At 47.4% G+C, this 10,722-nt stretch overlaps 1 pseudogene; it reads left to right on the forward strand.

Annotated features, from left to right (window-relative positions):
• The first annotated feature begins 944 nt into the window (after positions 1-944).
• LOC147600471 (nesprin-2-like) lies at positions 945-10,214 on the forward strand (annotated as a pseudogene).
• The last annotated feature ends 508 nt before the right edge of the window (positions 10,215-10,722 follow it).

The raw sequence follows: 10,722 nt of genomic DNA on the forward strand, positions 1-10,722 counted from the left end.
CAACCAGTAACTCCTGTGACAGGCCCTTAGACTGTGCAGGCACTAAGGCACCTCAGGCAGAGCCACGCAAATCCATGCTTTGTTTTTAACTTCAGCTCTCAGGGTAAGAGCAGCCTGTCTCCTGTGGGCACTTCCCTGGGTGGGGAAGGGCAGGGAAGGGAGGCACTGCCATCTTTGCCGTGTGCTCGCTGTGCTGAGATCGAAATAGACCCATCATCACAACCGCATTTTGAATAGGTGTGGGTTAAAGCGCTTCCTAGGGAAAGCAGCTATTTTATCAGTGCACAACAATTTTCTGTTATTCAGACAAAGGAACAACCTTGGGTGCACAAAAGCAGACTCTCTGGGACAGCTTTTAAAAACCATTTGGGTCCATTTAATGGGAAAAGCTGCAGCTTGCTTTCTGTGTACTGAGGCTCCCAAGTTAGCAGCAGCACTGGGCGGCAGCGGCAGCGGTTTGCCTTTCAAGACCCCCGCCGTGGCCATGGCCGTCAGCGATACTCTGCTCGCTCAGGCTGTGCTTCCACGTGAAACTCTTGTCCCTATTTCTGCATACGTAGTTTTGAATCTTCTGCAAGCAATTCTAAATGACATCTGCAGGCCCTATCCTGATCAGCCTCCCGGACATCTGCTGGGAAGAGTGCAGCCTCAGCAAATTCGCCAGCAACACCGAGCTCTGTGGTGTCGTCGACACGCTGGAGGGAAGGGATGCCATCCAGAGGGACCTTGACAGGCTGGAGAGGTGGGCCTGTGCAAAGTACAAGCAGGCCAAGTGCAAGGTCCTGCACATGGGCTGGGGCAATCCCAAGCACAAATCCAGGCTGGGCGGAGAATGGATGCAGAGCAGCCCTGAGGAGAAGGACTTGGGAGTTCCCGTGGATGAGAAGCTCTATGATTCTATCAGTTTCTATGATTCTAGGATTCTATGATTCCAACAGTTCGCCATGGTAACCGTCCACTCGGTGGTGCCTCCATGGTCTCAGCACGTGATCGCATGCTGTGTCCATGAACTCCTACTCAGGCGATACTGGTTCGTTTTATTCAGGTAATTTGACTTTGTATCTGAGCTTCCGTTTCTGGAGAGGAAGGGGATCAAGCGATATCCAGCTGGGGAGGGGCAGAGCATGCCGTAAGCGTAACCTAAATGCTTACGTACACATGCAGAGAATCTTAGAATGGTTTGGATTGGGAGGGACCTGTAAAGGCCATTCAGTCCAGCCCCCTGCAAGGAGCAGGGACATCTCCAACCAGATCAGGTTACTCAGAGCCTCATCCAACCTGGCCTTCAATGTTTCCAGGGATGGGGCATCCACCACCTCTCTGGGCAACCTGTGCCACTGCTTTGTCACCCTCAACGTAAAAAATTTATTCCTTGTCTCCAGTCCTAATCCACCCTCTTTGAGTTTAAAACCACTACCCTTGGTCCCATTGCTACGGGCCCTGCTGAACATGTGTGACAAACGGCTGTCACGCACAGTATTATAGGTGTGTGATGTTTTGTTATTGGCATGAATGAACCCAAACAAACAGGCTTGGAACTAGAGCTGGAAATTTCAGGTGGAGGTTGAAGTCAACTGGTCCCTTTTTATTTCTTTAGTGACGTATGCCTAGACACACTTAGGCTGCTGTTGCGGGATCTGGTTACTCAGATTTACTTTCGCTGTTTAACGGCACTTTCCCGTACTATCTCAGAGGCAAACAAGAACAGTAATGATTAAAGGAAGACATTGACAGCGGAAACAATGCATTTTTTTCTCTCTGAGAAAAAGAAAGAAAAAATGAGATGGATGACTGCATTTCTTTCATGTGCTTTGCTTCAGAGGGAGAGGCCGCCTCCTGTCTCCGACGCCAGCCAGGGCTCTCGAGGGAAAGCGGGAGACTCGGAGGATACGGTGGATTGTGGTAGGCCTGAGCCAGAACCCACCCTCCAGGTGTGCCAGGCCCAGGTTGCTGGGCTGCAACAGCAGCTACACAAAACTCAAGTGACCCTGGGGTCAGACCCCCAGGCCCCCAAAATACAGCAGATGGCGGGACTGCAGCTTGCTGATTACCAGGTAAGACTGAGCCGTCAGTTTGCTGCTGCCTCCCAAACAAGTCGCCTTTCCCTGGAGTGTGTGCAGCAGAAGAGCTGTGCTTACTGCTTCTCCTCCCCGCTCTCCATCGGCTGCATTGCGCTGTGCAGAAAACAGGGAACCTCTTGGCTTCAGCTTCAGGGGCAGCTCTCCAAGGGCTTAGTTAAATACCTATTTTTAGAGTTGGGATCTTTATGCATCTGGGGGATTTAGGTAGGATCCTGAGTATTTTCACAGCTTTGTTTTTATTTGGATTATTTTCAGGAACATGGCTCAGTATAGTTTGAATCCTCTGTTAAATCTTTCGCTGGTCGTAGTCGTGATAAACCAGCTAGGAAAAAAGGAATATTTTTTTCTGTTGGCATTTTCACTTTCTACGGTTGTCGCAGTGACTTGAAAGGCTGGTATAAGATAGCTTCCCAGCTGGTAAATTCTTCTTCTGCACTTTTTGCCAAAGTCTGGCAGCATCGGTAGAAAGATAGGAGCTGTTCCCCTGCCCTCTGTGAGCAGTGGCAATATTTGGACCTACTGCTCTTCTACTGGATGGCAGCAGAAGGAAAGGAGTGGGTGGTAGCCCTTGGTGAAAACAGGTGGAGGAAAAGAGGACTGGCATGAGGGGCTGGGCTGGATGGGAGTCCTGGCATGCAGATTCTAGGAAACTGTGCAGGCATCCCACTTTGAAGTTCCCTGCGGTGCCAGTCTGCTGTAGCAGTTTGCTTCAAGCACTGAGCCTACCTAAAGCAACAAACTTCACTCATATAAAGGAGCCCACACCAACATGTCCCCATTTGAAATGACGAGGAGACATTTTCAGCTCTTCTGTTGGTTTTGTAGGGTGGGGTCTTTTTAACAGGAACGGAGTCCGTGCCACTTGTTGGCGTGGGTTTAGGCTGTGGTTCAGCCAAGTGCTCGGGTGCTGAACTCTGTGGGAGTGAGGATGCTGAACGCACCCGGAGGAGCTGGCTGTGTCTGGATCCCCTTCAGGGTTCCTCTCAGCATAGGCTTCAACAGGGCAGTTCCACCCAGGGGAAACAAGCAGGCTTCAGGCAGCTGTAAGCGCAGTTGAATTCCTGTCGCCTGTTAACACTCTGGCTCAGTGTTAAGACGTGAACTTGGAGGGGGGAGGATTTTCTAGCCTAGTCAAGATCTACACAGACAAATACACAGAGCACGAAGCGGCAGCAGACTCTAGATGTGGATGTCTGAGGTGAAGCAGTTAATTTCTTGCAGCTGGTTACTTTGCAGTTGAGCCATGGTACCTGTCTCCATACTCACCTTAAAAAGGTGAGCTTAAAGTGATGCAGAGATGCACTTTGATTCACAGCAGCTTGAATTAAAACACAGATCCCCACAGTTCACAGTGGCCTGGCTGACAGGTGGTAACGTCAGTATGTTTTGGTAATGCAGCGCCATTCCTCCCAAAGGATGACGTGACCAGTCCGTGCACTGCCTCCTTCTCCCCCAGAGGGGTCCGCTGTCTTCTTGGTTGCATCCCAGTTGAGTCTGTCATTTCTGCTCTCCTCTTCTATGGCTCCATAGCTGAGTTACTGTAACTTCCTGCAGAGACAGTTGTTGGAAACACTTGTAAGACTAACTCATATAACATTGATGTATTTGTTGACAGTAAAAGGAGATGAGAGTGGAGAATATCTAGGGAGTGTGCACCTATTTCTCTTTTTGCCTGTATGTTTCTGTTCTTCAGGGACAGGGGAAGTGTGGGCAGTGACTTCAGAATGTTCTCAGGAAAGGAGTGTTGTACTTCTAAGAATGAATAATCGACTGTTGTCCCTTCTAGGCGGCGTTATCACAGATTGAACAGAAGATCCTTTCTTTAACGGAAGGTCGTGAAGATAACGTAGACTACCAAAAGGAGACAGAGGCTATTGCCTTGAAGCTGGAGGAAGTGAAGTGCAATTTGGACAAAGTCCAGATGACGCTTCAAGACAACTGCAATCAAAATCAGGTAAAGCACAGGAATGCTCTGCAGAGCAAGAGTGAGAGACTCAGGGTGCCTTAATGTGCTGTACTTGCAGAAGAACAGGTAGAGCTCACCATGTGAAGCAAGGAAGGGAGAAGAGTCAATCAGAAGCGTCACACTTGCTATTCTTCTGCTTTACAGTGCTGTCTAACTATTTGTCGTTTGCAGCAAGTTGTGGATTTTTAATGAATCTGAACAACTGCTTTTCTGCTTTGAGTGCTCAGTGGCAGTGGTCAAGATTTTGTGAGGAGTACCGGAAAAGGATAAAAACTGTTTGTTGCTTTGCTTTTTTTTTTTTAAATGCCTTTCACATGCCATGATGTTTGTCTGTGGCAGTGTCACAGCAGAGAGGCCTTTCAGCAGTCACTTTCTCTTGGAAGGATGCGTAAGTGGCAAGGGCAGTGACTCTGCCAGCTCTCCGGCGCTACAGCTGCTCACTCTTTGCTGAGTTTCCCAGTGGGTGAGACAGTCAGTGCCAGCGTCAGAGCTGATTCCCACTCTGTTGTGCAAGGGGCCAGAGAAGCCCACCTGATGTGTTTGTGGAAGAGCAGCCACAGTCTGTCCGGTGCTGCAGGAGCAGAGTCTAAAAGGGAGCTGGCATGGGCCAGGAGAGAATTAACGCTGGAGAAGGGTCCTGTGAAATATCCCTGTGAGCAGCGACAGATAGAAAATCCAGGTGCATGAGGAACTTTATGAGCATAAATCGCACATCCCTGCAATTTGGTCAAACAAGGAGAGTGCAGGGTTAGTATCAATTGGTCTGCTAACAGAGAAAGCAAAACAAGCCCTATAACTGTCGGGGAGAGAAGTGTGAGAACTTGGGCGGCGGGTTAGAATGGATCAAACTTGCAGTCAATGGAACTGGACAGAGATCGTTGCAAGAAGAGCGACTGTGTTTCATACATTGCTGATTCTATGGATGGCAAGTCTGAGAGGGCTCTGCTTTTGCCGTTTCCCCAAAGTGCACCTGCAGTTTGTCAATTCTTGTCATTTCTGGAAGAGTTTCTCTTTACAGATTCACAAGATGGTACTGGTGTCTGGCTGCTTTTGTTACCATTAATCCAGTCTTGAAGCCTTAGAGTCAATATTGCCAAGACCCAGAATCCAGCAAGGAGCATCAGCAAATGTACTGCAGAAGCAATGAATTTGCCACGTCCAGTCTTGTAATAACTAGCGTCACTGTGGTGTGTGTTTGTTTACTGGGAAGGCCCAGAGACCCAGGATAAACTGTTAGTAAAGCTGCAGAAGCCCAGTGCTAAATCTGGCATGCGAGAGCTCAGCAGCAGCCCAGCCACCCCAAAGGGACACAACTGAAGCTTGACCTTGGGCGGCTTGTCAACCTGCAGGGCTCACCCACCAAAATGTCATTGCAGGTGAAGCAGCTCAGCTCTGCAAGCAGCAGAGGCATCAACAAGGAGAAAATGATGTCTACTAACCTGAGTGATGACGAACCCCAAGATAACCAAGAGCTTCTGAATACACCAGCTGCAGAGCAGCAGACAGGTACAGAGCATTAGGGGTGGCTTTGGTGCTGTGGTGTTTGTCCTGTGACTCTGGGGGAGACAAAGCAGAGATGGCACACAGGCAGCACATTTGCCTCGGGAGCAAAGGAGAAGTAAAGCACTGTTCTCTACGTTGATGTGTTTTGCTAAGATTTGCTCAGCTGCCTCCTCACCTGGTACTGCCCAACCCATCTTTGCTGTTCTAAGCTTTTACTTTTCCTGCCAGAACTGAGGTTTTTATCACTCATAATAGACTTCTGTCTCTTTGCTGGTTAGAGTGAATGGGAACAGTTTCACTTTTGTGTGATACTGAATACTTCAGAGACTTTTAATCAGATTTCAAACCAAAAAAAAAGTGTGTCTCTTTGGATAAAATAAGATTGCTATATTTCGTTTTCTCAGTTACTGGTACTCTGGATGCTGCAGCTCCCATTTACAGAAATGTTTTGTCAAAGCTGGCAATGTATTCTGTTCTTCACTGTCTTTGCTGTGGTGCCTTCTTCCAAATGGGCCAACAAGCTGGTTCTCTTCACCTTTTAGGACCTCATTCCTGGTTTCGGGTGCTTGAGACTGCATTACAAACACATCTGTACTGCAATCACAAAAGCAAATCAAGTGATAAAAAGCAGACTCCAGCTGTATGCACCAGCTTACTTAGTTCATGGCTCAAGTCTTACAAATGGAGGAAAATTGAGTCCCATTCATGGGATGAATAGGAAAGCATCTGAGAAGGGCTTAGATGGGCTTCCAGAAACAGTGGTAGAGATTGCACAGGTGGCATCTCCATCTCCTTTAGCTCGGAATGAATGAAGCATAAACCCAAGTCCTGACTGTTGGATCTGTCCGTCCCACGATGAATTAGAGAATCATAGAAGAGTTTGGGTTGGAAGGGACCTTGAAAGGTGATCTGGTCCAATGCGCTTGCAAGGAGCAGGGACATCTCCAACCAGATCAGGTTGCTCAGAGCCCAGCCCAACTTGGCCTTCAATATTTCCAGGGATGGGGCATCCACCACCTCTCTGGACAGCCTGTGCCAGTGTTCCACCACCCTCCTTGTAAACAATTTTTTCCTTATATCAAGTCCGAATGTGCTTCCTTCTGTTTCAAAACCATGACCCCTCCTCCTATCACAACAGGCCCTGCTGAAGACTTTCTCCCCATCTTTCCTATAAGCCCCCTTTGTGTACTGGAAGGCTGCTATAAGGTCTCCCCAGAGCCTTCTTGTCTCCAGGCTAAACAGCCCCAGCTCTCTCAGCATCACAGCTGGGCTCACTGAGTTCTGTCTCCTTAGATTTGCTCTGTTCTTCCAGGTGAATTAAAAGGTCTTCCATTCATGTGATTAAAATCCTCTGTAGCATGACTGTGTGGATAGCATGACCAGTAATATGCAACTCACAGACTGCAGAATCTCAAGGCAAAATGTGTCTGGGTAACAGTAGGACCTGGTAGCAATTATTGATCAGAGAATAATTTACTCGTAAAACTCCTTGCATCGATTGTACTGACTCTTCATCTTACTGAAGTTCTAAATACTTGTTGTTCCATCATTTGTAGGCATTGTCGATAGGCGGGAGCTCGTCCAAGCTCAAGACCTCAGAAATAAGCTTAGGATGAAACAGAAATTGCAGCAGTGGCAGCAGCTGAACTCAGATCTCAGCGATGTCTCTGCTTGGCTTGATAAAACTGAGGAAGAGCTGGAAGAGCTGCACCAAGTGAAACCTCCAACCAGCGTCCAGGTGCTGGAACAGAGGGTCAAGAAACTGAAAGTAGGTTGTGGCATCCTGAGAAGTGGGATTTCAAGATGCTGGTGCTCTTTATCATTGTCTTTGTGCTCCTAGGATCTCTCATCACCATGAATGCTAATAACAATGTGTGTGTGCCACAGAGGAGCTAAGCTGGTTTTGGCTAAGAGGACTAAAGAGAGTAGTGAAGCAAGGTGCTTCTGGCTTCACATGCAGAGATTGGCAGGCAGCGTGCCTGGGAACACAGGCAGCCAGGCTGAAAGAAAAACCTCTCCCTTTCTCTTTTCTTGGAGAGACATTTTATTCTCTCCCAAACAAAACGTTCAGCCTCAGGCTTCTCTTTTTAGGCCTTTTCTTTTAGAAAACAGGCCTTGTCTTGGGGGGTTGGGTATTGTGAGCAGTCGTACTGCATTTTTTCCTTATTCTGTGTCATTCATCTTTTTGCAAATCTTCTTTTTCTACCAGGATGTGCTTAAAGCATTTGATAACTACAAGACAGTGGTGCTTTCCATCAACCTGAGCAGCAAAGAATTCACAGAAGCGGACAGCACAGAGTTCAGAGAGCTTCAGAATAAGATTCGGCAGGTGAACTTGCACTGGGAGAAAGCAACTCAAGCGCTGGACAGCTGGAGGAAAGGTCTACAGCAAGCCCTACTGCAGTGCCAGGTGCATACCCCGTGCCAGCTTGTAGGGGAAAACTCCTCTTGAGGGTGCTGCTGCGGGGGAGATAAGGGGAGAAGGCAGAGGGGCAGTTCCTGCACATCAGCGGAATGGTTGCTCAGAATCAAGACCCTTCATTTTCTTAGAAACTTGACTCTGTGAGGTCTAAAGAGTTTGGTAAAGATATCTTTGAACTGGGTAAGAGCCTTTTATTACCTAGGTGGAATAGTTTGATGAGGTTGCTGTAGCCTCACTAACCGTGAGTTTGTTGTTGGCTCTGTCTCATCTGGGCTGGTCATTTTGTTTGGAGGCAAAGCCAGGTGAAAGCACTGAGAGTGTTTTTTCTCTTCTGCGCAAATCTCTTGTTTCTCTAGGACTTCCATGATCAGAGCCAAAAACTCATCCTGTGGTTAGCAAGTGCTGATAGACGACGGCATAAAGCACAAGTTGCTGGTGCAAACGCTGACCTCAGTACAGTACTGGAATGCCAAAAGGAGCTCATGGTAAGTGCACTCCTGACTGCAGCACCTCAGCTCTTCCAGTGCTTCCAGTCAGTAGTTCTCACCACACAATGAAGAGCAAGATGTTTATTTCTCAAGATGTCTGCAGCGTGTCCTCGGACCTGCTGCATTCAGGCACATGGCTGCTTTCTGAAGTGGACTAAGAGATTGCCTATACGAGGCATTTTTTCCCTGTAATTACGCATCATAATTAAGTTCCTTATGAACAGTCTTTATGCTGGAGTAAGGCTTCCAAGACGCAACATCTTTTCCATATGGATTAATTGCTGCTATGACTATTTCTAAGTGTTAGTTCAGGCAGGTACAACTGGTCTTCTCAAGAGAACTTCATTTCATCTGTAGCTGTAAGAGCCATTGCTATGTATTGCGGATTCCCAGGCAGGTTGAGTTGTTCTCTAAAGCCTTCCAGAGCTCCTCCTTTTATGAGAACATCCTTAAAGTTGAGAGTGACTGTGGCACTGTTTTTTGTTTGTTTGTTTGTTTGTTTGTTTGTTTGTTTGTTCTAAGCAACTGGAGAAAGAGCTGCTGGAAGGACAGCTTAAAGTCAAGTCACTTCAAGAACTCACTGCTTCCCTGCTGCTTAAATCAGATGGTGATTACGTTGAAGCTGAGGAGAAGGTCTATGTAATTGGAAGGAAACTGAAGCAGCTTATTGAACAAGTTTCACATGACTTGAAAACAATACAAGGAAATCTGGTGAGTCAGAGTTGAAATACTTTGAGTATTTGAGATGCATGTACCTTATGAGAGAATTTACAACAGGACTTCAAGCCTACAACTCCTCTCAACTGTGTTGAGAAGGAGACATTTCTTGTAGTTTGTGAAACCGGGATACTAAAAGCTACTTCTCTCCACAGGTCTCCGCGAGGGGAAGTGCAGATGGTGGCAAGAGCAGGAGCAGGAGGTATTATTTTCTATTATCCTGATCTCTGGAAGGATAGTGACAATGGCACGGGTGAGCTGAGTGCCAGCAGAAAGCTGGGCAGCTGTTCCTCACAGGTTGACATACAAGTGGAGGTGATTTCTGCCCACCTGTAGAATCTCCTCTGCCTCCCAGCTCTGGGCTGCACCTGGGTGAATGGTTTCCTTTAGCACTCCTGCTCCTAGAGCTCTGCACCAATGTGCAACCGTGGCTTGCCTTTACTCCTGAGAAATACTTTCTAATGCCAAAGTGGGGAATCTTTTAGTTTTAAACCTTCCTTTAGTTCCACCAGCACAGCTGGACAAAGAAACTTGCAGCTCAGAGCCACTTATCCCAAACAGACAGAGAAGGACAAAGGGAGGACTTCTCCCTCAGGACATTAGGGTCTGTTCAAAGGACACATCTCAGTAATGCCAAGGCAAAGAGGAGCCTCATCAGTCTGAGTGGTGGCTTTCCTCTATACTTCAACATGGATTTAGGGTGGTTGGTTTGTCTGTTGGGAAAGCTACAGTTTGCATCTGAAAACAGGGTAAAAGCTCACTAATCTCAACTCTTGGAAAGAAATGTTTCCTCTTCAGTAGAAAGGACAGTAAACCCAAGCCAGCAGCTGGCTTCCCATTGAGCAGTCCTGCAGGCTGTCAAGTTGCAGTTCAGGTGTTTCATGTGCAGTGCATTTTCCGGTAGATACACACACTCTAAAGCTGCTTTTTCTTTCTTTCTCTCTTTTTTTTTCTTGTTTTCAGAGGTGAAACCTGTCCACAACGTAGTGAAGCAGTTTCTCCATCTCCCTCCTTCTTTTCCCGGGCGTTACGAGTAGCTGTTCCTTTGCAGTTGTTCCTTCTCCTGCTTTTACTAGTGGCTTTCCTTCTTCCATATTCCAAGGAAGACTACAGCTGCACCCAGGCAAACAACTTTGCCCGTTCCCTCTCTCTCACGCTGCGATACATCAATGGGCCTCCACCAACTTAGAAAGCAGCCCGTGAATCTTCAAGACCAAAACACACTCTCTGCGGTGCTTTTTTCATGCTGTTTCCTCAATCAAGCACTGACGTTGCAGAATTGAATACAGAAAGTTTTGTGCTGTGTCAGTTCCTCAATGGAGCCACCGCAACACCCCTGCACCCTACGCACCAGTGCGCAGGCTGCTGCTGCAGCTGCAGGTTCATCGCCTCCATTCCCTGTCACGCAAAATGGGTTAAATTTCGCATCTCACAATGTTTATCTGGACCAAATTTCACCGTTTTTGTATGGAAAACAGACTTTTTCTATAGATTTTTAAACTGTAAGCAACACGCTTTCTACTTGGGTAGGTACACTCTTTTCTA

The sequence above is a fragment of the Chlamydotis macqueenii genome, chromosome 5, assembly GCF_036417535.1.
Source record: "Chlamydotis macqueenii isolate bChlMac1 chromosome 5, bChlMac1.mat, whole genome shotgun sequence".
NCBI classification, from domain to species: domain Eukaryota; kingdom Metazoa; phylum Chordata; class Aves; order Otidiformes; family Otididae; genus Chlamydotis; species Chlamydotis macqueenii.